This window comes from Bos taurus, chromosome 20, assembly GCF_002263795.3.
Source record: "Bos taurus isolate L1 Dominette 01449 registration number 42190680 breed Hereford chromosome 20, ARS-UCD2.0, whole genome shotgun sequence".
In the NCBI taxonomy this organism is placed as follows: domain Eukaryota; kingdom Metazoa; phylum Chordata; class Mammalia; order Artiodactyla; family Bovidae; genus Bos; species Bos taurus.
In genome coordinates, this window is record NC_037347.1 from 29,794,155 (window position 1) to 29,822,006 (window position 27,852).

Genomic DNA, 27,852 nt, shown 5'->3' on the forward strand with positions numbered 1-27,852 from the left:
AGAATCCCCTGGACAGAGGAGCCTGGTGGGCTGCTGTCTACAGGGTCACACACAGTTGGACACGACTGAAGCACCTTAGCATGCATGCATGCACTGGAGATGGAAATGGCAACCCACTCCAGTGTTCTTGCCTGGAGAATCCCAGGGACGGAGAAGCTTGATTGGCTGCCGTCTATGGGGTCACACAGAATCGGACATGACTGAAGTGACTTAGCAGCAGCAGCAGAATTTCAGCAATGAGGTAATGATTGGTGTCTGAGATAGCCAAGAAATCATCACAAAACAGTGGTGATTGGATTAGGAGAGAGGGAGAAATACAGAGGAAAGGAAGATCCCAAGCAAGGTAACTCTGCATTATTCATTGTCCTTTTGGCCAACCTTGCATGTATGTTACATGTATGTTTCTAACCAATTATCTCTTGATAACATTGGAAGTGGTACTGTATAATATTATATTATATTGTACCCCTTATAGTATTTGGCCCATCATATATTCTCATCCTTTTCAGAGACTGATTAGACAAGAACTGGAGAGATAATTTGTATGTAACAAACACTTTCATGCACAAGGAGGTTGTTTTGAAGTAATAAAATTTTTTTTTCAAATGATATAATTATAAAATATGTTATTTGCACAATGAAGCCTTTGACTGTGTGGCTCAAAACGAACTGTGGGAAATTCTTACAGAGATGGGACTACCAGACCACCTTAACTGTTTCCTGAGTCTCCTGTATGCAGGACAAGAAGCAACAGTTAGAACCAGACATAGGACAAAGGACTGAATCAAAATCAGGAAAGAAATACTTCCAGACTGTATATTGTCCCCTTGCTCATTTAACTTATATGTAGAGGATATCATATGAAATGCCAGTTGGAAGATTCACAAGCTGGAATCAAGATTGCCAGGAGAAATATCAACAACCTCAGATATGTAGATGATACCACTCTAATTGTAGAAAGGGAAAAGGAACTAAAGAGCCTCTTGATGAGGGTGAAAGAGCAGAGTGAAAATACTGGCTTAAAACTCAGCATTCAAAAAATTAAGATCATGGCATCCAGGTCCCATCACTTCATGGCAAATAGAAGGGGAAAAAGTAGAAACAGTGACAGATGGTGACAGCAGCCATGAAATTAAAAGACACTTGTTCCTTGGAAGAAAAGTTATGACAAACCTAGACAGCATATTAAAAAGCAGAGACATCACTTTACTAAGAGAGGTTCATATAGTCAAAGCTACGTTTTTTCCAGTAGTCATGTATGGTGGTGAGAGTTGGACCATAAAGAAGGCTGAGTGCTGAAAAATTGATGCTTTCAATTTGTGGTGCTGGAGAAGACTCTGAGAGTCCCTTGGACAACAAGGAGATCAAACCAGTCAATCCTTAAGGAAATCAACCCTGAATATTCATTGGAAGGACTGATACTGAAGCTGAAGCTCCAAAACTTTGTCCACCTGATGTGAAGAGCAGACTCAATGGAGAAAAGCTGACTCATTGGAAAAGACCCTGATGCTGGGAAAGATTGAGGGCAGGAGGAGAAGGGAGCGACAGAGGATGAGATGGTTGGATAGAATCAATGACTCAGTGGACCACATGAGTTTTACCAAACTCTGGAAGATGGTGAAGGACAGGGAAGCCTGGTGTGCTGCAACTCATGGGATCACAAAGAGTTGGGCACAACTTAGCGATTGAACAACAACATTATTTCCTGGCTTTCTAGATTCTTTTTAACAATGGCAACTATACTTTCTGAAACAAAAGCAGGACATATGGTCTGACATGTAGAAGATAAGGAGATATTTTAAATCGGAGTAGACTGTGGATATGAGCCAAATGCTCAATGTATAATAAATCAAAATTAAGAAATTTTGGCACCACAGAGGCCTAGCTTCTGGACTTATTCCCACTTTTATTAGCTATTTTATCACTGAATAAGTTACTTAATCTTTCAATGTCCCATTTTTCCAATCTACAAAGTAGAAAAAAATGACTGATTCAACATTATTAGGGCTGTGGTAAGAAAATTAAAACAGAAAATCCTAACCAAGTGCATTGGATGTTCTGTTTACAAAGCAAATGCTGAATAGAATTTTCTCTCTCATTGTGTGTCTCAGGCGCTCAATCCTATCTGACTCTTTCGTGACCCAGTGGATTGAGGCCACCAGCCTCCTCTGTCCATGTGATTCCCCTGGCAAGGATGCTGGAGTGGGTTACCATTTCCTTCTCCAGGGCGTCTTCCCCAAAATTAAAACTAAGCAATGAAACTCGTGTCTCACGTCTGCTGCTTTGGCAGGCAGATTCTTTACCGCTGAGCCACCTGGGAAGCGCCATAGAGGGGAATGGTACTGGCTTAGTCTCTAAGTTTTGTCCTACTCTTGCGACCCCATTGAATGTAGCCAGCCAGGCTCCTCTGTCCATAGAATTTTCCAGACAAGAATACTGGAGTGGGTTACCATTTCCTTCTCCAAGGGATCTTCCTGACCTGGGATTGAACCTGGGTCTACTGCCCTAGCAGGCAGCATCTTCACCGAGTGAGCTATCAGGGAAGGCAATAGAGGAGAATACTCTCTCTTAAAGATGGTAAGTAAGAAAGTGGGGATGAGAACCAGGCTATAGCTTGAGCTAGAAGGGGTCAAAAAGTTTAGAAGAGGCTTTTACTGCCCCCTAGTGTTAAATCTCCAGGTTTTGTTTTGGTTTTGTTTCTAGGTGGTATTTTACTAAGCAATTCCAAAGTTTGAAGCAAGTAAGTTTTGTTTAAATGATCCTTCATATTGGGTTACTTCCAAATCCATATATACACAGTTACTGTAAGACAGAAAAGCCTTATACATTAAAGATATAAAGTTTGGTTATTTTTACTGAAGAGAAGCCAAAATAGAAATGAGAGGGGAGGTGTATCTAGCATAGGTAATCAAATTCTGTATTTAAATATGTCCATTAATTGAAGAAATCAGATCATTAGGATACGTATATTTTAGTAAAGTATTTAGGCATTAGCAACTCTAACTGAAGCAATAGAATGATTGAATCCAGTTAAACTCCTTACCTAGGCTATTTTTACTGGAAATGCTGACATCCTTAATACAGAGGTTTGGATACTTCCATTCTAGTAGTATATATAGCCCACAGGTAAGTCTTACTAAAATGTGCTGAGTTAGCTTCTCAGGTTTGGGACTTTATTTTACAAGGGCACGGCATTCAATTCATGACATTCAAATGTTCTAAATAATTGTAGATAGCCACTGAATGAAATGACTGCTTTTATTTTGTAGTTATTAGTCACAGGGAAGGAGACTCAAAATTATAGAGATTGGGAATTACTTATGTAATTTAGTAAAAAAAATTCTGGGTTTTTGGCTGATTCAACAACTTTGTAAAAGTGGCAGGTGGAAATTTAAGCTACTTCAGACTATGTATAACTGGTTTAAATAAAACTGAAATAGATCAGCATAAAGAAATACTTTATTGGCTTGATTTCAGCCTGACTAATATTTCTGTCCATGTGTTTTTCTTCTTTGAAGAAAAAAGCCATGTTTGATGTAAAGGTGGTCTTACCAAACTTTGAAGTAAGATGATTGATTGATTAATATAGACCTTCCAGAATCCAAAGAAAAATACATTTCTACTGGTTTTTAAAGTCTGTTTTTGTATCCTAGTGTTTCTCTGGTAGGGATCATTCTCAAATCTTCATTAAAAACTTCAGCTCTAAACCTGTGAGAGAGGGGCTGATGAGTTTTCATTTAGAGAATTAGGCAATGAATTATTATTCATGATACATTCAAGTCTTACTGTATATCTTCCCTATAATTTCTCACCACAATCAGTTATAATGAACTGTACTTACTTGGCATGCTGACTCCTCTTCAAAACTCATTCTTGTGAGACACCTAATGTCTTTTTAATCTGGCTCTTCTAGTAATACATCCCTTGATTCAAATGCAGAAGAATTTATGGTTGTGATCATAATTGATGAGATTCTCCTGGCTGTTGAGATAAGTTAGTAAAGACTGACATTGAAGTAATTGGTATACCTGAAAAATACCCTTTGTAAGAATGTTGACATATATACTAAAAAGAGTTATCAAGAACAGGTGCTTAGACTTGTAAAAGTCCAGTTATATTTTTCCTGTCCTTGTTTACATATGTAACATTTTTGCTTAATTAATCAAACAGGTACCATGATGATTAGCCATGTGTATTATGTAATTTTAGGTGATAACTTCTAAAATAAGATATCATGAAATATTTTCACAGTCAATAGGATCTACTATTACTTATTTTAAAGGATATTTTAAAGCAAAAAGTAAATATGGATAAGATGAGATGCTTTAGTAGATCAAAGACACAGCAAATAATATGGAAAGAAAAGCAGATAGCAGGTGCAGTGGCTTTAGTCTCAATACAATTTAAGAATTAGAGGTTCCCATATATAGGAAAGATCTTCCCAGGTGGCACTCTTGGTAAAGAACCTGGCTGTTAATGCAGGAGATTTAAGAGATACGAGTTTGATCCCTGGGTTGAGAAGCTCTCCTGGGGAAGGAAATGGCAAAACATTCTTGCCTAGAGAATCCTATGGACAGTGGAGCCTGGTGGGCTATGGTCCATAGTGTTGCAAAGAATTGGACATGACTAAAGTGACTTTGCACGTAACATAGGAAGGTGTTCAAATTTTAAATACAGGTACAAATTTCCATAATTCTTTTCTATTTTGATTTTTCATCCTGATTCCTTTCCAAGAGAGCACGATGGCCAAATTAAACAAGCAACCTCATTGCCAGGGCAACACACAAACACCGTAGCATTAATTGGACAATGAAGTACCTATTCAAGCCATTGAATTGAATTAATCATACAATCATCTAAGTGTAACATGCTTATGAAAGTCCATAGCAATAAAAAGATATAAAAAATTAAAATAGTAAGCAACACTTCAAACAAGTTGTCTCTGGTTTAAGAATTGGAGACTCTTTCACTATTATCCACCTTCATGGAATAAACACATTTGAATATTTTGAGGATTCCTTGAGAAAACAGAACACACATAGTGTCTGCCTTATAGAGCTATAGACCAAGTCAGCCATCCTCCACACTGTGAACAGTCTATGTGGGGAATTTCCTGCACAGAGGGTTTGGTTCACATTCAGCAGCTGGCTCAAGTGATTGGTCATAGCCTCACAGGCCCTGGAGTAGGGCTCAGTCTCTTATGAGCCGGAAATTTTGACTTAGACTTGTCATCTCATTGTCACCACATAATTTCCCAGTCTAGGTCCTTTGGACTCTGATCCTTTTATTTTTCTGGACCCCTGACTGCTAATTCCTATATCTTGCCTGCCTTGCCTAATTGACTCTTTTGGCCAGTTCAGTCCAGTTAACCTGACTCACTGACCTGTCTTCCTAGACTGCTCCACTGCTGAATAAATCCTGGTGTGATTACTCTGACTTATCATAACAAGGTGGATCTAAATATCTCAAACTAAAAGATGCAAATACTATCTATCAGTTATCAATTTCTAGTTTTCATTCATTATGTGGAAGTCACAACCAAAATGGTAGAAAATCACATAATATCAGGTCAGATATTCCAAAGAGTAGCCGTGGGAATTTCAGGTGTATCACTGAAAAACAAAATGTCAAGGAGGCACAAGTTTCTTAACCATGGTGAACTTTGTGGCCATGCAAGGAATCATTTTGTCTTGTATGCTGGGTGAAAATATCAATTATAAATAAAGTTTTACTTAATGCCTGGCACAGTGCTGGGGAGATAGCAAGGCCTCAGTAAATAAATCATGAGAGAGTAGCACTGACATGTATCCACTACCATGTGTATAATATATAGCGAGTGAGAAGCTGCTGTTTAACCAGGGAGCTCAGCTTGGTGCTATGTGATCACCTAGGTGGGGGGATTGGGTGGGGTTTGGAAGGGAGGCTCAAGGAAGAGGGATTATACGTTTACTTATGGCTGGTTCCTGTTGTTGTACAGCAGAAACTAATAGAACAGTGTAATGCAATCATCCTTCAATTTAAAGTAAATAAATAATGAACATTGGAGGAGAAAGGGAAGGAAGGAAATAAATAATGAGGAAAGTAGAAAGGAAGAAAAAAAAAAGTGTCATGACTGGCCTAAGCCACGCCAGACAGTCTCTTTTTAAGTTAGTGGTGCTGGTCAAGTTCAACCTTTATCCTCAAACCGCCTGCCAAGGGATGAGAGGCAAAGCAAACAAGGGTTAGACTAAATGCTGTGAAATCACAAATATATATTAGCAAGCATGCAAAATATAATGCAAATAGCATCTGCTTCAATAAAGTCTGGAAAACTCTACTTCCTGTTCAGATAAACCCCTTGCCTCAGAGGTTCAGTCTGAGCCAGATACAAAAATAATCTCTAGTAGAAGTCCTTTTACCTGAGGCAGGCAAGAGTCATCTGTGAGGACTAGAATTTGCCTGATTTGTAAGCTTTATATGGAAGTGTGGCATCTGCACAAAACTGCTATCCAACCATACGTTTTAAACAACACTCATTATCATAAAAAATTTTTTCCTAATGTATTTGATGTTAATTAATAAACTCCTTGATAGAAATTTTGGTCCTTCTCTTTAAATGTCTCCAAACTGTGAAATCTTGATTGGAGTATCCCAAATACTAAATCAATGGCCTTAAAATATAAACTGATACTCTACCACACACTCCAATGCATATTTCTGCTACAATGTTTATAGTGAAATATTTCAAAGTAAATTATCATATAAAAAGTAAAACAGGAAGCAAGAAGAAGGGAAAGGAGGGAAGGTGGGAGGGGAAAAAACACTCCAACCACTCATCTGATATAGTCACCATTCCATCTATGTTTTATTACTGTTTCTAAGTAAATTTTGCCAGTCTAAAGAATTTTTGGACAGCCTTTCTCTGGGAATTCTGTTATCACCCACTCCCTCAAATAATACACTAATTTTGCACATGATAAAATTCGTGTTAATGTTCACATAAAAACTCAAATGTTTTAAAATTTCAGGTAAAATCAATCACTCTTTTTACTCTTTTCCCACTCCCCCCAAAACTTGGCTTATCAATCTTTTAGAAAGCATATCTGTGTGTGTGTGTTTATCTTTCTATTAAGTATACTATGTGAAGAACTGACTCATTGGAAAAGACCCTGATGCTGGGAAAGGAAGGAGAAGGGGACAACAGAAGATGAGATGCTTGGGTGGCATCACCGATGCTATGGACATGAGTATGAGTATGCTCCAGGAGTTGGTGATGGACAGGGAAGACTGGCATGCTGCAGTCCATGGGGTTGCAAAGAGTTGGACATGACTGAGTGACTGAATAGAACAGATACTATGTTCCCTGGATTATTCTGAGCTCTTTGCTGCTGCTGCTGCTAAGTCACTTCAGTCGTGTCCGACTCTGTGCGACCCCACAGACAGCAGCCCACTAGGCTCCCCCGTCCCTGGGATTCTCCAGGTGAGAACACTGGAGTGGGTTGCCATTTCCTTCTCCAATGCATGAAAGTGAAAAGTGAAAGTGAAGTCGCTCAGTCATGTCTGACTCTTCGCGACCCCAAGGACTGCAGCCTACCAGGCTCCTCTGCCCATGGGATTTTCCAGGCAAGAGTACTGGAGTGAGTTGCCATTGCCTTCTGAGCCCTTTAGCTGTTTGGAATTCATGGATTCTAGTAAAGAGACTATAACATAATTTTTTCAGTGAATGTTTGATTAATTTAGTTGAATTTTGTATGAAAAATGTCTTCTAGACTATGGTCCTCTACAACATCAATTTTAAAATATTACTTTCCCATTTAAGAATGAAATAAACTATTAGCTAATAAGAAAATGGTAGTAAGAAGGAAAAAGTATGATCTAAATGGACACAGTAAAGAGATTGAGAATCATTTCAAAGTGATAAGAGAAAATAAAGCCAACGGTTTAAAATGGCAACTGATATGAGCAAATTGCTTTTTTAATCAAAATTGAAAAATCCTTTCCAAAATGTCTGTTTCATTAAGTGGCAAATTAATTTCTTGGAATATTTTCCAACTTTTAAAATATAAGCATAATAATTTAATTCATATTTTCTACTAAATTATTCACATTTTATCGCCCAATTTTAGATATTTTAATTACTCAGTTGTCTTTAAGTTCAAGGTTCTAACATATCTGAACTGTAGAAAAATTATAGAATTTTCTCTATTGAATTCCTGTTAATGGCAAAACAGTCAGGATTTTTTTCTTAATTTTATATATGATTGAGCATTTAATAGGGTCAAGTTAATATTTAAGAATATATTTAATACTTTCTGATTCTTATTCACAGAATATTGTTATGATGTAGGCAAGTTTGGCCTTAGAGTACAAAATGAAGCAGGGCAAAGGCTAACAGAGTTTTGCCAAGAAAACATACTGGGCATAGCAAACAGCCTTTTCCAACAACACAAGAGACAACTCTATACATGGACATCACCAGATGGTCAATACCAAAATCAGACTGATTATGTTCCTTGCAGTTGAAGATGGAGAAACTCTCTATGGTCAGCAAAAACAAGACCAGGAGCTGACTGTGGCTCAGATAATGAACTCCTTATTGTAAAATTCAGACTTAAATTGAAGAAAGTAAGGAGACCCATTAGGCCATGCAGGTATGACCTAAATCAAATCCCTTATGATTTACACAGTAGAAGTGACAAATAGATTCAAGGGATTAGATCTGATAGACAGAACGCCTGAGGAACTATGGATGGAGGTTTATGACATTGTTCAGGAGGCTGTGATCAAAACTGTTCCCAAGAAAAAGAAATGCAAAAAGGCAAAATGACTGTCTGAGGAGGCCTTACAAATAGCTGAGAAAAGAGGAGAAGTGAAAGGCAAAGAGAAAAGAAAAGGTATACCCATTTGAATGCAGAGTTCCAAAGAATAGCAAGGAGAGATAAGAAAACCTCAGTAAGTGATCAATGCAAAGAAATAGAGGAAAACAATAGAATGGGAAAGACTAGAGCTCTCTTCAAGAAAATTAGATATACCAAGGGAACATTTCATGCAAAGACGGGCACAATAAAGGACAGAAACAGTATGGACATAACAGAAGTAGAAAATATTAAGAAGAGGTGGCAAGAATACACAGAACTATATAAAAGACATCCAGATAACCATGATGGTGTGATCACTCACCCAGAGCCAGACATCCTGGAGTGTGAAGTCAAGTGGGCCTTAGGAAGCATCACAATGAACAAAACTAGTGGAGGTGATGTAATTCCAGTTGAGCTATTTCAAATCCTTAAAAATGATGCTATTAAAGTGCTGCACTCAATATGCCAGGAAATTGGAGAGCTCAGCAGTGGCCACAGGACTGGAAAAGGTCAGTTTTCATATGAACCTAAAGAAGGGCAATGCCAAAGAATGCTCAGACTACCACATAATGACACTCATTTCACATGCTAGCAAAGTAAATCCCAAAATTCTCTAGGCTAGGCTTCAACAGTATGTGAACTGAGAACTCCAGATGTTCAAGTTGGAATTAGAAAAGGCAGAGGAACCAGAGATCAAATTGTCAACATCCGTTGAATCATCAAAAAAGCAAAAGCATCTCAGAAAAAAATCTACTTCTGCTTCATTGACTATGCTAAAGCCTTTGACTGTGTGGATCACAACAAACTATGGAACATTCTTAAAGAGATGGGAATACCAGACCATCTTACCTGCCTCCTGAGAAACCTGTATGCAGGTCAAGAAGCAACAGTTAGAAATGGACATGGAATAACAGATTGGTTCCAAATTGGGAAAGGGGTACATCAAGGCTGTATATTGTCACCCTGCTTATTTAACTTAAATGCAGAGTACATTATATGGAATGCCAGGCTGGATGAAACACAAGCTGGAATCATGATTGCCAGGAGAAATATCAATAACCTCAGATATGCAGATGACACCACCCTTATGGCAGAAAGCGAAGAGGAACAAAAGAGCCTCTTGATGAAGGTGAAAGAGAAGAGTGAAAAAGCTGGCTTAAAATTCAACATTCAAAAAATGAAGATCATGGCATCTAGTCCCATCACTTCACGGAAAATATATGGGGAAAAATGGAAACAGTGAGAGACTTTATTTTCTTGGGCTCCAAAATCACAGCAGATGGTGATTGCAGCCATGAAATTAAGACACTTGCTAAAGAAAAGCTATGACAAACCTAGACAGCATATTAAAAGCAGAAACATTACTTTGCCAACAAAGGTCCATATAGCCAAAGCTATGGTTTTCCACTAGTCATGTTTAGATGTGAGAGTGGACCAAAAAGAAGGCTGAGCACCAAAGAACTGATGCTTTTGAATTGCATTGTTGGAGAAGACTCTCGAGAGTCCCTTGGACTGCAAGGAGATCAAAGCAGTCAATGTTAAAGGAAATCAGTCCTAAATATTCATTGGAAGGACTGATGCTAAAGCTGAAGCTCCAATGCTTTGGCTACTTGATGCAAAGAACCAGCTCATTGGGTAAGACTCTGATGCTGGGAAAGATTGAAACAGGAGGAGAAGGGGATGACAGAGGATGAGATGGTTGGATGCCATCACCAAATCGGTGGACATGAGTTTGAGCAAGCTCTAGGAGATGGTGAAGGATAAGAAGCCTGGCATGCTGCTGTCCATGGAGTCACAAAAACTGGGACATAACTGAACTGAACAACAGCAACTAAAAAATATACTTTTCCCCAGAGGCAAATTGATGGGGGTCCCTGCAAATATGACACTAAATTGCCATTCTACTTAGCTGAATGTATTTTGAGAGAGTTTGAAACTGGCAAATTATAAATAACAGCAATTTGAGAAGATCTATAATATCCCTCCTTCCCTGTCATTCTATTTGCAGTGGTTTTGGGTCCATTGTGCCTAAGAAGCTTCTGGGGGCTTTTTGAAAGCAGAGATGACCAACCTCCATCTCCACAGAATCTTGTTTGATTTGTCTGGTGAAGGTTCAGGTATTAGTATTTTTGTAAAGCATCTATTGAGGTGGCCAAAATGTTCATCCAGATTTTTCCATGATATGCAAAACCCGAATGAACTTTTTTGGCCTATCCAATATTTTTCCTTATGTTGCAAATTAGAGAACCACTATCCCTAAGGTTTATGCCAAAACTGGAATACAGTAGGACTATATTTGACCTAATAGATATTCAAATAGTCTTTAGGAGATTTTACTAATATACTTATGCCTTGGCTTTTTAATGAAATATCAGTCATCCAGATGTTATATTTTTAAAAAGAATACTTAGAAAATTACTACTTATGTGCTATTTGGTTATTCCTTAATTATGTGCAGAAAGACATCATCACCTCATTGAATATACTGAGCTATTAGAGGGTGAAGAGGGAAGTTATTGCTTATCCTGAAGCACTTGAGCTCTGTCTCTTACAATCTGGTATCAATTACTGACTAATATGAATTTTCAATTTAACAAATATCTGATTACGACCATATTAAGAGCTAAACACATGGCAGGAGGAAATTATACTTAATAATCAAGAGAGTTCTGTATAAGTAGGATCTTTATTAAACAAATTGAAACAGAGAATTGAATAGTCACTAAGGTCTTCTGAGAAAAGTTACTTTTACCAAATATCCGGGGGGTGGGGGGTGGGGGGGGGGGGTGGGGGGGTGGGGGGTGGGGGGGGCGGCGGGGCGGAAAAACACAAACTTCAACTGACAAGAAATTAAGTGGTCAAAACCATCAGTAAAATAGTGCTATTGCAATTCCTAGCTTTTAGAAGAAATTAATCAAGAGTTAATATAAATATCTCACAAATTCTAGTCGTGGTACTCCAGATTTACCTTTTTAAAAAAGGGTTAATGAATGAGATTTGTTTTCACAGCATTTTTCCCCATTTTGAGACCTTCATGCTGTCCCTTGGCTGACATATTAATATATCCCTGAAATCTTATCTTTATCCATTCTATTGTAAATAAGTGCCCCAGTTCTGTGTTCCTCTTCTTATATGTTTGTTCTCTATATTTAATGGTGACAAACTAATACATGCTCAGATTTTCCTTGATTAATAAAGTACAGTTATTCCCTTTATCAGGTGAATTTGCATTTTAACCGGCAATTCTGATGACAGATAGGTTCAGAGTTCAGGTCACTGAATCTGTATTCATTTGAGAATAGGTTGCAAATGAAGAGGGAAATCTTAAATCATTCTAGTTAGTCAAATGTCCACCTTATCAACTCCTAGCTGTGTTCCTCTGGGTCTTAGGTAAATGATTAAAAATAAACAAAAGAGATGCTTTACAAACTTAGCTACTCAATGAAAATATTCAATATAGAAGAGAGGTCTTAAATAAAGTATTCCATAAAATCAGGACTAGATTGACAGCAGTGCCATTAAGCATTTATGTATTTTCATTGTTTGTAAAGAATGACCTTGCCCACGTCCCCTTTCTTTGTTACTTTTGAAATAATGCAAATAGCTTAAGCAGTTTGATGTTGAATACGACTTATTTGTAGTAGAAACCCCATTTAAAAAAAAAATGGGAGAAAACTTTGTGCTTAAATCAGCTGGTGAGAAAATGTGTCTGATGCACAGGGTTATTTTTTACTATCTATTAACACAACACCTGTCATCAATTAGAATAGTCTTAGTTACAGTTTAAAACAGACTTCCTTCTCTTTTATATTAGAATAATTTCTCTCTAATAAGGCTGGCAGACTCAATTTATATTAATTTCATTCAGGGTAATTTGTGACTGCGTGTCTGTTAAAAATCAATCTTACTCAAAATGAATCAACAAATTAGTGAAATTAGTTACAAGCACAAACAACTGCAAGCAAATAATATGCATCAATGGCATTCTTAATCAATTCTAGATTCAAATGATAAATAGCTCTTCCTTAAGATAATTTGACTATATAAATGTGGAACTCATTGCACCACATGTATGTGAATTGTTTCCTTTATAATGAAGTTTTTAGGGAATATGATTTAGAGTTTGGACTACTATAATTATAATATAATATCAAAATCTATTAAAATAACATTGTATTTCTTTTAATTATTTTTTAAAATTAAAGTAAATGAAAAATTATCTTGATTTGAAAATTCATAGGATTGATCAACAATACACACACTGGTTAAAAATCTACCAAAATGAAAATTAGAAATATATTAAAAATGGAAATGACCATCATGGTATCAGTTGAGTAATTTTAAGGTTTTTGATATTAGTACTCACAATCAAAACTCTTCATCTTCATAAATACTGAGAAATGTTAAAGGAATTGAAGGCAATTTGATAAGCTCAGGCATCTTTTTATGAATAAATTCTAAGACTGATTTGCATATGATTTTTAAACAGGCTGCTTTTTCACCTCAGCACATGCCATTATTTTTCATTTTTCAATATCTCAGGAACTGAATTCCAATTTGGAAACTGAGATAGTTTATGCTATGAACTCATTACTCTGCTTTTATATTCCTGTAATAGCATTTATTACAGAAACATTTTATCCAACTAGATGATCTCTGTAGACTAAAAACATATTGTTTTGAAATGCTGTTGGCAAGTGTGTATTTGACTCTCTACCCCCTTCAGTCATTGAAAGTTTTCCTCTAGCAGCTGCATGTCTAGACCTTCCATGGACTCACCCTTAAGATCTTGTGTCCCCTTTTCATATTCTATGTCCTGTTGAGATGTCTCCAACCAGTCCCAACAAGAGTCCCCTGATTTCCACCTAATCCAAAAAAATATGATTAAATACACCAACCAGATGTGACAATGATGCTATTAGGTGTGTTAATATTTTATAATCTGCTAACTGGAGATAGTGCTATCAAAAATAGTGTCTCTAATGTTGACATCTCTATGTAAAGTTGTGTTTAACCAAATTTTCAATGGTTATCCCACTTTACAAAAAAAAAAAAAGCATCCTTGCTTAAGGCATTTATAAAAAGGACTACCAAAAAGACATTTTTGATTCCCACTACTATAATAAATCTTTCAGAATTTTCCACAGTTTATTGTGATCCACACAGTCAAAGGCTTTGGCATAGTCAATAAAGCAGAAATAGATGTTTTTCTGGAACTCTCTTGCTTTTTCCATGATCCAGTGGATGTTGGCAATTTGATCTCTGGTTCTTCTGCCTTTTCTAAAACCAGCTTGAACATCTGGAAGTTCACGGTTCACGTATTGCTGAAGCCTGGCTTGGAGAATTTTGAGCATTACTTTGCTAGTGTATGAGATGAGTGCAATTGTGTGGTAGTTTGAGCATTCTTTGGCATTGCCTTTCTTTGGGATTGGAATGAAAACTTACCTTTTCCAGTCCTGTGGCCACTGCTGAGTTTTCCAAATTTGCTGGCATATTGAGTGTAGCACTTTCACAGCATCATCTTTCAGGATTTGAAATAACTCAACTGGAATTCCATCACCTCCACTAGCTTCGTTCATAGTGATGCTTTTTAAGGCCCACTTGACTTCACATTCCAGGATGTCTGGCTCTAGGTGAGTGATCACACCATCGTGATTATCTGGGTTCATGAAGATCTTTTTTGTACAGTTCTTCTGTGTATTCTTGCCACCTCTTCTTAATATCTTCTGCTTCTTTTAGGTCCCTAGCATTTCTGTCCTTTATTGAGCCCATCTGTTCATGAAATGTTCCCAAGGTATCTCTTGAAGAGATCTCTAGTCTTGCCCATTCTGTTGTTTTCCTCTATTTCTTTGCATTGATTGCTGAAGAAGGCTTTCTTATCTCTTCTTGCTATTCTTTGGAACTCTGCATTCAGATGTTTATATCTTTCCTTTTCTCCTTTACTTTTCGCTTCTCTTCTTTTCACAGCTATTTATAAGGCCTCCCCAGACAGCCATTTTGCTTTTATGCATTTCTTTTCCATGGGGATGGTCTTGATCCCTGTCTCCTGTACAATGTCATAAATCTCATTCCATAGTTCATCAGGCACTCTATCTATCAGATCTAGTCCCTTAAATCTATTTCTCACTTCCACTGTACAATCATAAGGGATTTGATTTAGGTCATACCTGAATGGTCTAGTGGTTTCCCTACTTTCTGCAATTTCAGTCTGAATTTGGCAATAAGGAGTTCATGATCTGAGCCACAGTCAGCTCCCAGTCTTGTTTTTGCTGACTGTATAGAGCTTCTCCATCTTTGGCTGCAAAGAATATAATCAATCTGATTTTGCTGTTGACCATCTGGTGATGTCCATGTGTAGTCTTCTCTTGTGTTGTTGGAAGAGGGTGTTTGCTATGACCAGGGCGTTCTCTTGGCAAAACTCTATTAGCCTTTGTCCTGCTTCATTCTGTATTCCAAGGCCAAATTTGCCTGTTACTCCAGGTGTTTCTTGACTTTCTACTTTTGCATTCCAGTCCCCTATAATGAGAAGGACATCTTTTTTGGGTGTTAGTTTTAAAAGGTCTTGTAGATCTTCGTAGCACCATTCAACTTCAGCTTCTTCAGTGTTACTGATTGGGGCATAGAATTGGATTACTGTGATATTGAATGGTTTGCCTTGGAAACAAACAGAGATCATTCTGTTGTTTTTGAGATTGCATCCAAGTACTGCATTTCAGACTCTTTTGTTGACCAGGATGGCTACTCCATTTCTTCTAAGGGATTCCTGCCCACAGTAGTAGATATAATGGTCATCTGAGTTAAATTCACCCATTCCAGTCCATTTTAGTTCGCTGATTCCTAGAATGTCAATGTTCACTCCTGCCATCTCCTGTTTGACCACTTCCAATTTGCCTTGATTCATGGATCTAACATTCCAGTTTCCTGTGCAATATTGCTCTTTACAGCATCAGACCTTGCTTCTATCACCAGTCACATCCACAACTGGGTATCGCTTTTGCTTTGACTCCATCCATTCATTCTTTCTGAAAGAGATGGGAATACCAGATCACCTGACCTGCCTCCTGAGAAACCTGTATGCAGGTCAGGAAGCAACAGTTAGCACTGGACATGGAACAACAAACTGGTTCCAAATAGGAAAAGGAGTACGTCAAGACTGTATATTGTCACCCTGCTTATTTAACTTCTATGCAGAGTACATCATGAGAAATGCTGGGCTGGAAGAAGCATAAGCTGGAATCAAGATGGCTGGGAGAAATATCAATAACCTCAGATATGCAGATGACACCACCCTTATGGCAGAAAGTGAAGAGGAACCAAAAAGCCTCTTGATGAAAGTGAAAGAGGAGAGTGGAAAAAGTTGGCTTAAAGCTCAACGTTCAGAAAACGAAGATCATGGCATGGGAAATAGATGGGCAAACAGTGGAAACAATGTCAGACTTTATTTTGGGGAGCTCCAAAATCACTGCAGATGGTGATTGCAGCCATGAAATTAAAAGATGCTTACTCCTTGGAAGGAAAGTTATGACCAACCTAAATGGCTTATTAAAAAGCAGAGACATTACTTTGCCAACAAAGGTCCATCTAGTCAAGGCTATGGTTTTTCCAGTGGTCATGTATGGATGTGAGAGTTGGACTGTGAAGAAAGCTGAGTGCCTGCCGGTGTCCAGCCCCGGCTGATCCAGGGTATTCGAATGAGAGATGGCTTCGGCGACCTATTTATTTAAATATTTTTCAAAGATATAAAGAGTAATAGAATGAGGATAGCTCAGTAGGAAAATTCAGTGGAGAAAAGAAGCTGAGTAGCTTGGTTTACGTGGAAAATCAATATAACCTGTGACACCAGGTTAGCCCTGACCACGGAGGCCGCAGGCGCCCTCTCGAATAGCGGAAGGTGCCCCACCTTAGACACCTTCTCGAGTGGGTCTTAGAAGCCCAGGCAAATAAATGGTCGCAGAGGACCTCGGCGCTCCAGATGGAGACTCAGCTGGAAATTGAGGGGAAGAATGACATGGGGAGACCAAGCATTGGTGAATAAGGCCTGTAGCTTTATTTTCAACAGGGGTTTTTATACCCTAAGTTACACATAGAGGATAATAGGGGATGCAAAGTCAGCAGTCTTTGATCCTTATCAAAAACCAGGGTTTCTATCCTGCAAATTTATCGTATACAAATGGTTTAGGCGATTTACATCATCTTCTGGCCAGAAGGCCTATTAACATTTTATGACTCTTGACAAAGACTTATTTTCTCTAAGAGTAATTATTTTAAGGTTTGGCGCCATCTTCCGAAGGTGTTAGATAAAATTGCATTCCTATAGGGCGGATGTGTAATGGGTTTACAACAAAGGAAAGAATTTATTACCTTAAGGGTCTAAAGTTGCTAACACTAAGGCCACTACTTATTTTTTCTACATACCAACTACATTAATTAATACACATTCAAGAATACAATACAGGGGATGTAAAAACTTGGCAACAAGCATCGGCTCATCAATGAAATCTTTTACTAGTTTTACCTGACAGTTTCTAACTCTCTGAGAGGCTCTAAGCTATTTGAATATCTTAAGCTTCCCGGGCCTCTCGAGGCTGGGAGACTGTAAACAATCGTATGCATAGCTGTAGGAGTCCAGGTAAACTTGTCAGGCGAGTTAGAGAGCTATCTGAGGGGTTTGGATTTAAACACTCCTAATTGCCCAGGAACTTTATTAATTGGAGCTGTAAGTTAACTCTTTGACAGAGAGAGCGAGATGGTGGTGGGGGACAGCCCCCAGTAAAGTCAGAGGTGAGAGCACAAAGCAATAAGGTAGGCAGACTCTGGTTTTTTGGGGGTAGATGCTCGAGAATATCCAGGGGGACTCCTGAGGCTCGATCCCGCCTTTGCGTATGCCGAGCCTCCTTCCTCATGACCTTTGTCATGAGTGGAATGCCTCACCGGCTCCCGGCAAGTGCCGAAGAATTGATGCTCTTGAACTGTGGTGTTGGAGAAGACTCTTGAGAGTCCCTTGGACTCCAAGAGGATCCAACCAGTCCATTCTAAAGGAGATCAGTCCTGGGTGTTCATTGGAAGGATTGATGCTAAAGCTAAAACTCCAGTACTTTGGCCACCTCATGCGATGAGTTGACTCATTGGAAAAAACTCTGATACTGGGAGGGATTGGGGGCAGGAGGAGAAGGGGACGATAGAAGATGAGATGGCCGGATGGCATTACCGACTCAATGGACATGAGTTTGAGTGAACTCCAGGAGTTGGTGATGGATAGTGAGGCCTGGCGTGCTGCAATTCATGGGGTCGCAAAGAGTCGGACATGACTGAGTGATTGAACTGAACTGAACTATAATGAATTTACATCATTCATAAACCAAACCTTGCTTATACTTGACCTCTGCCATACTTTTGCTCATATAATCCCTCACTCTCTGTCCATCCTTCAAAGTTTAAGTCGTCTTAACTTTTCCATAATTCATGAGACTAACCTAGAACACATAAGATCTATTTTCCCTGAAAGACAATGCTGATTGGACAAGTCTCAGGTTCTTGGCATATATTATCTCACAATTATAATCCTAGGACACAGGTTGTTTTGGTTTTGCTCTCTATGCTTTTTTACAGAATTCAAGTTTCAGTGTAAGTTTACTAAGGGCAATATTTACATTGTATTATTTCTTCTGTATCCTAGTCATGAAGTATAACTCCGGGTGACACAATTCACATTTGAATGATGAATATAGAATGAACATTCACTGTATTTCTAAGCTATAGTGTGTCAAAATATGATTGTTGATTCTCAATGTGATTGCTCAGTTATATATTGGGTTGGGCAAAAAGTTAGTTTGGGTTTTTCTGTACCATCTTACCAATTAATTTTGGCTTAATCTGTAGAATCTACTTTAAAACCAATGTAAATTCAGATAACAAGAATGTGAACATTTTAACTCAAAAAGGTATTATAAGAATACATTAAATATTATTAGCACATAGTGGATGAATGTCTTTCAAAAAAGAGATTTGAAATATTAAAACAAAGAACCCTAATTTTCTTTCATTTATTAGACAAAACTCTCTGTAGAAACATAACCTCTCATCAATAGAGGGTTATATCACCCAAACATGAACTGCTATTAACATGGAATTTATGTCTGAGAAAATCTGGGTATTCTCCATCCTAATATGTAAAATTAGCAATACCAGTTGAATAAGAGATTTATTTAATTACCTGTTAAATAGGTAATTAATAGGCAAAGGTATAAGGTATGTAACACTTCAAAATTTATTAGGCAAAAATATATATATTAAACCTCTGGAAAGAAAGAAAAAAGATTATAATTTGCACTTAAATGTTAGCCAATATTTTGATTAATATTTTTGAAATAAAACTGGTTTTCTCTGTAAAATGTATGAATTAGCAGTCCTCAACTAGGGAGGAGATTTGGCCCCCAGGGAAAAATTTGGCAAGATCTGAAACAACTTCATTACAATTTAAGAGGTGTTGCTGGTATCTAGTATGCAGAAGCCAAGGGGCTGCTAAATCCTAAAGAGCAAAAGATAGTCCCTCCAAATGAAGAATTATCCCATCCCATATGTTAACATTGCTGAGATTCAAAAACCAAACTCTAAAGTAACCCAAGAAAGAAAATATTCCATTCACCTGCACAGCTTTCTTTCTCATAGTTATCAGAAAAGTTGCTCCCGTGTGGAGTTTTTGGAGAGAAAACGTATTGTTTGTTCACATCTAAAAAGTGGAACACAAAACAGGATCTGGGAAGTAGAGCAGAGGATAAACACGAAGAGGGCTCATATCTACCAAAGTCTCTATTTCAGGAAGATTTCAGTGTTGGGTAGGCTTCATGAATGCCTTTGAGCCACAGCAATCTTTGATGCCATGACTGCACTCTTGCCAGCTTCCGATCTAGGCACCACATAGCAGACTAAACCTTTTAAATGCTCAAAACCTTTTGATGACTTTCCATTACACTTAGAGGAGAGGAGAGTTTAGTGATAAATACCTATGTTAAAGAAGAAGAGGGATCTCAGATAAACAATCTAGCTTTATATTTCAAGGAACTAGAAAAATAACAGAACAAACTGAAAGAAAATTATAGGCCATGATTTCTGATAAATGTAGATGCAAACATTCTCAATAAAATACTAACAAAGTGATTTAACATGTCAGAAAGCTTATACACAACGATCAGGTATGACTTACCTTAGGTTTAACAAAAGTATATCAACTAATGTGATACACCACCTTAACAGAATGAAGGATAAAAGCCACATGATCAGCTCAATAGATGCAGAAAAAGCATCTGACAAAGTTCATTATCCTTTCATTACCCCTGGTTACTTCTTCGTTCGCATATCCTACCACTGTTTTTCTCTCTCACTCTTTCAGCAACACTGTTCCATATAAACACACACAAAGCATGCATCCATCTCAGCATTTTCCCTCTGACAGACCAGTCTTCCACCAGCAGTTTGTGGCTTCTCCCTACACTACATATTATTATGCAGGTCTCTGTTCCAATGTCACCTCCATATATAAAAAAGTAGCTTTTATCACTTGCTATTCACTTCTGATGTTTTATTTTCTTCACACCACTTTTCATTGTTGATGTTGTTCAGTCACACAGTCGTGTCCAACTCTTTGTGACCACATGGACTGCAGCACATCAGGCTTCTTTATTCTTCATTATCTCCCAGAGTTTGCTCAAACTCATGTCTGTTGAGTCAGTGATGCCATCCAACCATCTCATCCTCTGCCTCTCCCTTCTTCTCCTGTCCTCAATCTTTCCCAGAATTAGGGTCTTTTACAATGAGTTGGCTATTTTCATCAGGTGGCCAAAATATTGGAACTTCAGCTTCAGCATCAGTCCTTCCAATGAATATTCAGGGTTGATTTTCTTTAGGACTGACTGATCTCCTTGCTCTCCAAGGGACTCGCAAGAGTCTTATCCAGAACCACAATTTGAAAGCATCAGTTCTTTGGCTCTCAGCCTTCTTTATGTCCAACTCTCACATCCATACATATTAGTCACTCAGTTGTGTCTGACAATAGATTGTAGCCCACTCGCCTCCTCTGTCCATAGAATTTTCCAGGCAAGATTACTGGAATGGGTAGTTATTTTCTTCTCTAGGGGATCTTCCCAACCCAGGGATCGAACCTGCATCTCCTGCATTGCAGGCAGATTCTTTAATGCCTGAGCCACCAGGGAAGTCCACAACCATACATGAATCTTGGAAAAGCCATAGCTTTGACTATACAGACCATTGTTGGCAAAGTAATGTCTCTGCTTTTTAATATGTTGTCTAGGTTTGTCATAGCTTTTTCTCCAAGGAGCAAGCATCTTTTAATTTTATGGTTGCAGTCACCATCTACAGTGACTTTGGAGCCCCCCAAAATAAAGTCTGTCACTGTTTTAATCTTTCCCCATCTATTTACCATGAAGTGATGGGACCGGATGCCATGATCTTCATTTCTTGAATGTTGATTTTTTAAATGTCAACATTTTATAAGCCAGCTTTTTCACTCTCTTCTTTCACCTTCATCAAGAGGTTCTTTAATTCCTCTTGGCTTTCTGCCATAAGGGTGGTGCCACCTGCATATCTGAGGCTATTGATATTTTCTTGGCAATCGTTATTCTAGCCTGAGCTTCATCCAGCCTGGCATTGCACATGAAGTACTCTGCATATAAGTTAAATAAGCAGGGTAACCACATACAGCCTTGGTGTACTCCTTTCCAGATTTTGAACCAGTTAGTTTTTCCATGTCTGGTTCTAACTGTTGCTTCTTGATGTGCATCCAGGTTTCTCAGGAGACAGGTAAGGTGGCCTTTTAAAATATATATTTTTGAATTGGTTTGATCTTTTTACACCAGTCAGAATGACCATCATCAAAAAGTCTACTAACGTTAAATGGTGGAGGATGTGGAGAAAAGAAAATCCTTTTGCACTGTTGGTTGGAATGTATATTGATACAGCCTCTGTGGAGAACACTGTGGAGATTCCTTATAAAACTAGGAATAAAGCTACCATATGACCCAGCAGCCCCACTAGTGGGCATATACCTTGAGAAGACCATAACTGAAAAAAATACATAGACCTCAATGTTCATAGCAGCACTATTTATAGTAGCTTGTACATGGAAGCAACCTAGATGTCCATCAATAGATGAATGGATAAAGAAGATCTGGTGCTTATATACAATGGAATATTACTTAGCCATAAAAAAGAATGAATTTGAGTTAGTTCTAGTGAGGTGGGTGAACCTAGAACCTGTTATACAGGGTGAAGTAATTCAAAAATAGAAAAATAAATATAGTGTATTAATGCTATTATAGAATATTGATCAATCTATTTGTGGGGAAGAAATGGAGACACAGATATAGAAAACAGACCTGTGGACACAGTAGGAGAAGGAAACAGTGGGATGAATGGAGAAAGTAGCATTGACATGTATGGAATACTATGTGTAAAATAGATAGCTGGTTGCTATATGACACAGGCAGCCCAGCCTGGTGCTCTGTGATGACCTAGAGGGGTGAGAAGGATGGAGGGGAGGGAGGCTCAAGAGGGGGGTGATGTGTGTATAATTATGGCTGATTTGCATTGCTGTATGGCAAAAAACAACACAACATTGTAATTTTCCTCCAGTTAAAAAATAAATTTAAAAAATTTGTTTTTATATTGTCTGTTTCATCCCACTGTCACTATTCCAAACAAGTAGGATATTTGCTTACTTTTTATATCCTTAGAAAAGTGCCTAAAAATGGTAATCTTTTCATAAATACTTGTTAATCAACATATAAATCAATATATGAATGAATTAATGTTCAAAATGTTCTACCCACAGCAAAAAATTAGTCTTTGTAGTGCCTTGACTTTCTCAGTGTTTACCCTCTTTTTCCAAATTGGGGAAAAGACTAGACCTAACTAAGGAGAATCCAGCCTCTACCTAAATGGATATTGGAACGATAAACACTGGGTAGAAATACTTAAGTGTGCTGGCCAAGGCTACTAAAATATAAACAAATCATTTTGTGAACAGACTCTCCATTTTCTATATTGTAATGTGTGTCTATGGAGCAGGTGTGTATGAGAGTAAAAAATAGGAAAAGAAATAAACTAATAAGATAGGGGAAATATAGAATACTAACAATAGATTGGGCAATTAGATTTTTATTTGTTTAGATATTTGTTTAAATTCTGCCTGCCTTAAGCTTCATGTTGCTTGATCATGGTAACTATATGCTCATTTTTGTGTGTGTGTGATATGAAAGAAATTAAAAGATGAGAAAAAGTGAAAGCTCATGGATTAAGTTTTGGGTTTTTATACACCACCAAATTTAAAAGAGTCACCGCTGGACCTGCACTCACTGCTCGATTTACCACAGTACTGAGTTTCCAGAGAAGGGTGAAAACCATCCCGCATCTTGAGACAGGAAGGCTGTAAGATGCTTCACAGATATACAAAAGCAGATTCTTTAAACAGCTCCCTGACATGATAAGTAGGTGGATTCTCAGATATCAGAGTGGCAGTCTAACTTAAACGTGACACCAAGGAATTTGTGGAAACACCATGTACATTACACTCTCAATCACTGGTTTCCCTTTCTACAACTTCAAAGAGAAAGCAACAGATTTATAGATTTAGATAGATTAAACTGTCATGTTATAGTTCCTGTTTCCCAAATATATACCCATTAGCTGGTGTAACCTGGTTTTGCTAAAGATCATTTTTGTCCCCAATACCCTTAGTTTAATTCAAAGTCTCTCTTCCTTTTGAAGGAGAATAAATGCATTCCAATGGTATGGAAAATCATGTTAAATATATAGGACATCCAATTTTTAATAAATATTTTAGCCAAATAATGACTTTGGGTTTAAGCTTAATTGACATTCTATAGCTTCTTTGTCTGAACAAGAGTAGTTAAAATAAATAACTTGCTAGCACCAAATGATTTACTAAACTGTAAATTCAGCCTTCCACTCAGCAACTTTCAATTATAAATGAGTTCTCCATAATTTGTGTGTATGTATTTCTTGCAAAAGCACAAGTTACATTTCCCAATTAAAATTTCCATGAAACAAATGATTAACTTAGCAATTCCACTTTAGCATGGGGAATATGTGTTGGTGCATGTTGGAAGAAGAGCTTTAGAAGAAACATCCTGGATTCCAGGAGAGTGGACCAATAATGAAAACTGACGGAACAAAGAAAAGAACGCCTCGGTAGCTTCTGAAGTGGGACACAGCATCGAATCTCTTGGCACCTTGCTGCTGTGCTTGGCACCTTAGTTTCATTGATATATCTGAGAAGGGAAGGGAAGGTTTATGCTCATCTCCCGCTTCATGCATGTAAATGAGACATGTAGGCAGATTACCTTAGATACATTCAGGTGTATGGACACACTGAGTCTTGAAGGTGTATCTCTAGCAGAGACTTGGGTTAGACTTCTTTTACCCAAAAGAGTGATTACAGGGAAAGAAACTAAAAGGGGGGACTGAAAATTACCTTACAAACAATGTATTTATTTATTTCCATAAAGATAATTTCCCTGGATTGGTTCAGTCATTTCAGTTGATCAGTTGTGTCTGACTCTTCATGACCCCATGGACTGTAGCATGCCAGGTCTCCCTGTCCGTCACCAACTCCCAGAGTTTACTCAAACTCATGTCCAAGGAGTGGCATCGGTGATGCCACCCAACCATCTCATCCTCTATCGTCCCCTTCTCTTCCCACCTTCATTCTTTCCCAGTATCAGGGTCTTTTCAAATGAGTCATTTCTTTGAATCAGGTGGCCAACTTATTGGAGTTTCAGCTTCAGCATCAGTCCTTCCAATGAATATTCAAGACTGACTTCCTTTAGGATGGACTGGTTGGATCTCCTTGCAATCCAAGGGACTCTCAAGAGTCTTCTGTGAAACTACAGTTGAAAAGCATCAATTCTTCAGCGCTCAGCTTTCTTTATATTCCAACTCTCACATCCATACATGACTACTGGAAAAACCATAGCCTTGACTAGACGGACTTTTGTTGGCAAATAATGTCTCTGTTTTTTAATATGCTGTCTGGGTTGGTCGTAACTTTTCTTCCAAGGAGCAAGTGTCTTTTCATTTCATGGCTGAAATCACCATCTGCAGTGATTTTGGAGCCCAAGAAAATAAAGTCTCTCAGTGTTTCCTTTGTTTCCCCAGCTATTTGCCATGAAGTGATGGGACCAGATGCCATAATCTTAGATTTTTGAATATTGAGCTTTAAGCCAACTTATTCACTCTCCTCTTTCATTTTCATCAAGAAACTCTTTAGTTCTTCTTCACTTTCTGCCATAAAGGTGGTGTTATTCACATAAGCGAGTTTATTGATATTTCTCCCAGCAATGTCGATTCCAGCTTGTGCTTCATGCAGCCCAACATGTCACATGGTGTACTCTGCATATAAGTTAAATAAGCAGGGTGACAATATATAGCCTTGACGTACTCCCTGTCCTATTTGGAACCAGTCTGTTGTTCCATGTCCAGTTCTAACTGATGCTTCCTGACCTGCATACAGATTTCTAAGGAAGCAGGTCACTGGTCTGATATTCTTATCTCTTTAAGAATTTCCCACAGTTTGTTGTGACCCACACAGTCAAATGCTTTGGCACAGTCAATAAAACAGAAGTAGATTTTTTTCTGAGACGTTCTTGCTTTTTTGACAATCTAACAGATGTTGGCAATTTGATCTCTGATTCCTCTGCATTTTCTAAATAAAATTTGAACATCTGGAAGTTCATGGTTCATGTACTGTTGAAGCCTGCCTTGGAGAATTTTGAGCATTACTTTGCTAGTGTGTGAGATGAGTGCAATTGTGTGGTAGTTTGAGCATTCTTTGGCATCGCCTTTCTTTGGGATTGAAATGAGAACTGACCTTTTCCAGTCCCGTGGCCACTGCTGAGTTTACCAAATTTGCTGGCATATTGAATGTAGCACTTTCACAGCATCATCTTTCAGGATTTGAAATAGCTCAACTGAAATTCCATCACCTCCACTATCTTTGTTCATAATGATACTTCAAGTTGAACGCCCAGTTGACTTCCCATTCCAGGATGTCTGGTACTAGGTGAGTAATCACACCATTGTGACTATCTGGGTCTTGAAGATCTTTTTTGTACAGTTCTTCTGTGTATTCTTACCACCTCTCAATATCTTCTGCTTCTGTTAGGTCAATACCAGTACTGTCCTTTATTGTGCCCATCTTTACATGAAATATTCCCTTTGTATCTCTAATTTTCTTGAAGAGATCTCTGCTGCTACTGCTGCTAAGTCGCTTCCGTCGTGTCCGACTCTGTGCAACCCCATAGGCGGCAGCCCACCAGGCTCCCCCGTCCCTGGGATTCTCCAGGCAAGAACACTGGAGTGGGTTGCCATTTCCTTCTCCAATGCATGAAAGTGAAAAGTGAAAGTGAAGTCGCTCAGTCATGTCCGACTCTAGTGACCCCATGGACTGCAGCCCACCAGGCTCCTCCATCCATGGGATTTTCCAGGCAAGAGTAACTGGAGTGGGACATCTCCATGAAGAGATGTCTAGTCTTTCTCATTTTATTGTTTTCCTCTATTTTTTTGCATTGATCGCTGAGGAAGGCTTTCTTATCTCTCTTTGCTTTTCTTTGGAACTCTGCATTCAGATGAGTATATCTTTTCTTTTCTTCTTTGCTTTTACCTTCTCTTCTTTTCTCAGTTATTTGTAAGACCTCCTCAGACAACCATTTTGCCTTTTTGCACTTATTTTTTCTTGAGAACTGTCTTGATCCCTGCTTCCTGTACAATGTCATGAACCTCTGTCCATAGTTCTTCAGTCACTCTCTCTATCAGATCTAATCCCTTGACTCTATTTCTCACTTTCACTGGATTGGTTAGTCATTATTATAATACTGTATAACAAACAACCATAAAATCTGCTTGGCACTCAGTAATACTCAGTATTCTCATAGATTCACTGGGTTAAATTGATCTAAGCTAGGCTCAGTTGGGCAACCCTGGCTCTGGCTGCAGTGACTGGTGCACATGTGCTCATGGTGTCTTTCGTCCCCCTTGGCCCAGCAGGCTGGCCAGAGTGTGTGTTCTTTTTACAATATTAGGAGCTCAAGACAGCACATACCCCACACACTGTCACTCCTTCCTACATACCACCAGCCAGTGCCAGTCACATGTGTAAGTTCAAAATCAATAGAGGTCCCCTTTATACATGAATGGGTCATGGCAATGGTGAGCTTGCAGAAAGGACTGAAGAATGAGAGCCAGTAACTGAATCTACTACATTCTTTCTATTTTTCACATTTGCTATAGGCATTTATGAACTATATCAGGAAATGCCCTCCTAAATGAAAAAAGTTAATGATATCTAAGTCATTGGTATGAATATTCTAATAGCAAATCAATACTAATTTGTCTATTTAAAATGAGGTTACTTTTTACCAAAATTATACTAAACAATTGCACTCATCTCACACGCTAGCAAAGTAATGCTCAAAATTAGCCAAGCCAGACTTCAAAAGTAAAGACTTCAGTGAACTGTGAATTTCCAGATGTTCAAGCTGGATTTAGAAAAAGCAGAGAAACCAAAGATCAAATTGTCAACATCTGTTGGATCGTCGAAAAAGCAAGAGAGTTCTAAAAAAACATCTACTTCTGCTTTACTGACTACTCCAAAGCCTTTGACTGTGTGAATCACAACAAACTGTGGAAAATTCTTCAAGAGATAGGAATACCAGACCACCTTACCTGCCTCCTGAGAAATCTGTATGCAGGTCAAGAAGCAACAGTTGGATCTGGATATGGAACAACAGATTGGTTCCAAATCAGGAAAGGAGTACATCAAGGCTGTATATTGTCACCCTGCTTATTTAACTTATATGCAGAGTACATCATGTGACATGTTGGGCTGGATGAAGCACAAGCTGGAATCAAGATTGCCAGGAGAAATATCAATAACTTCAGATACACAGATGACACCACCCTTATGGCAGAAAGTGAAGAAGAA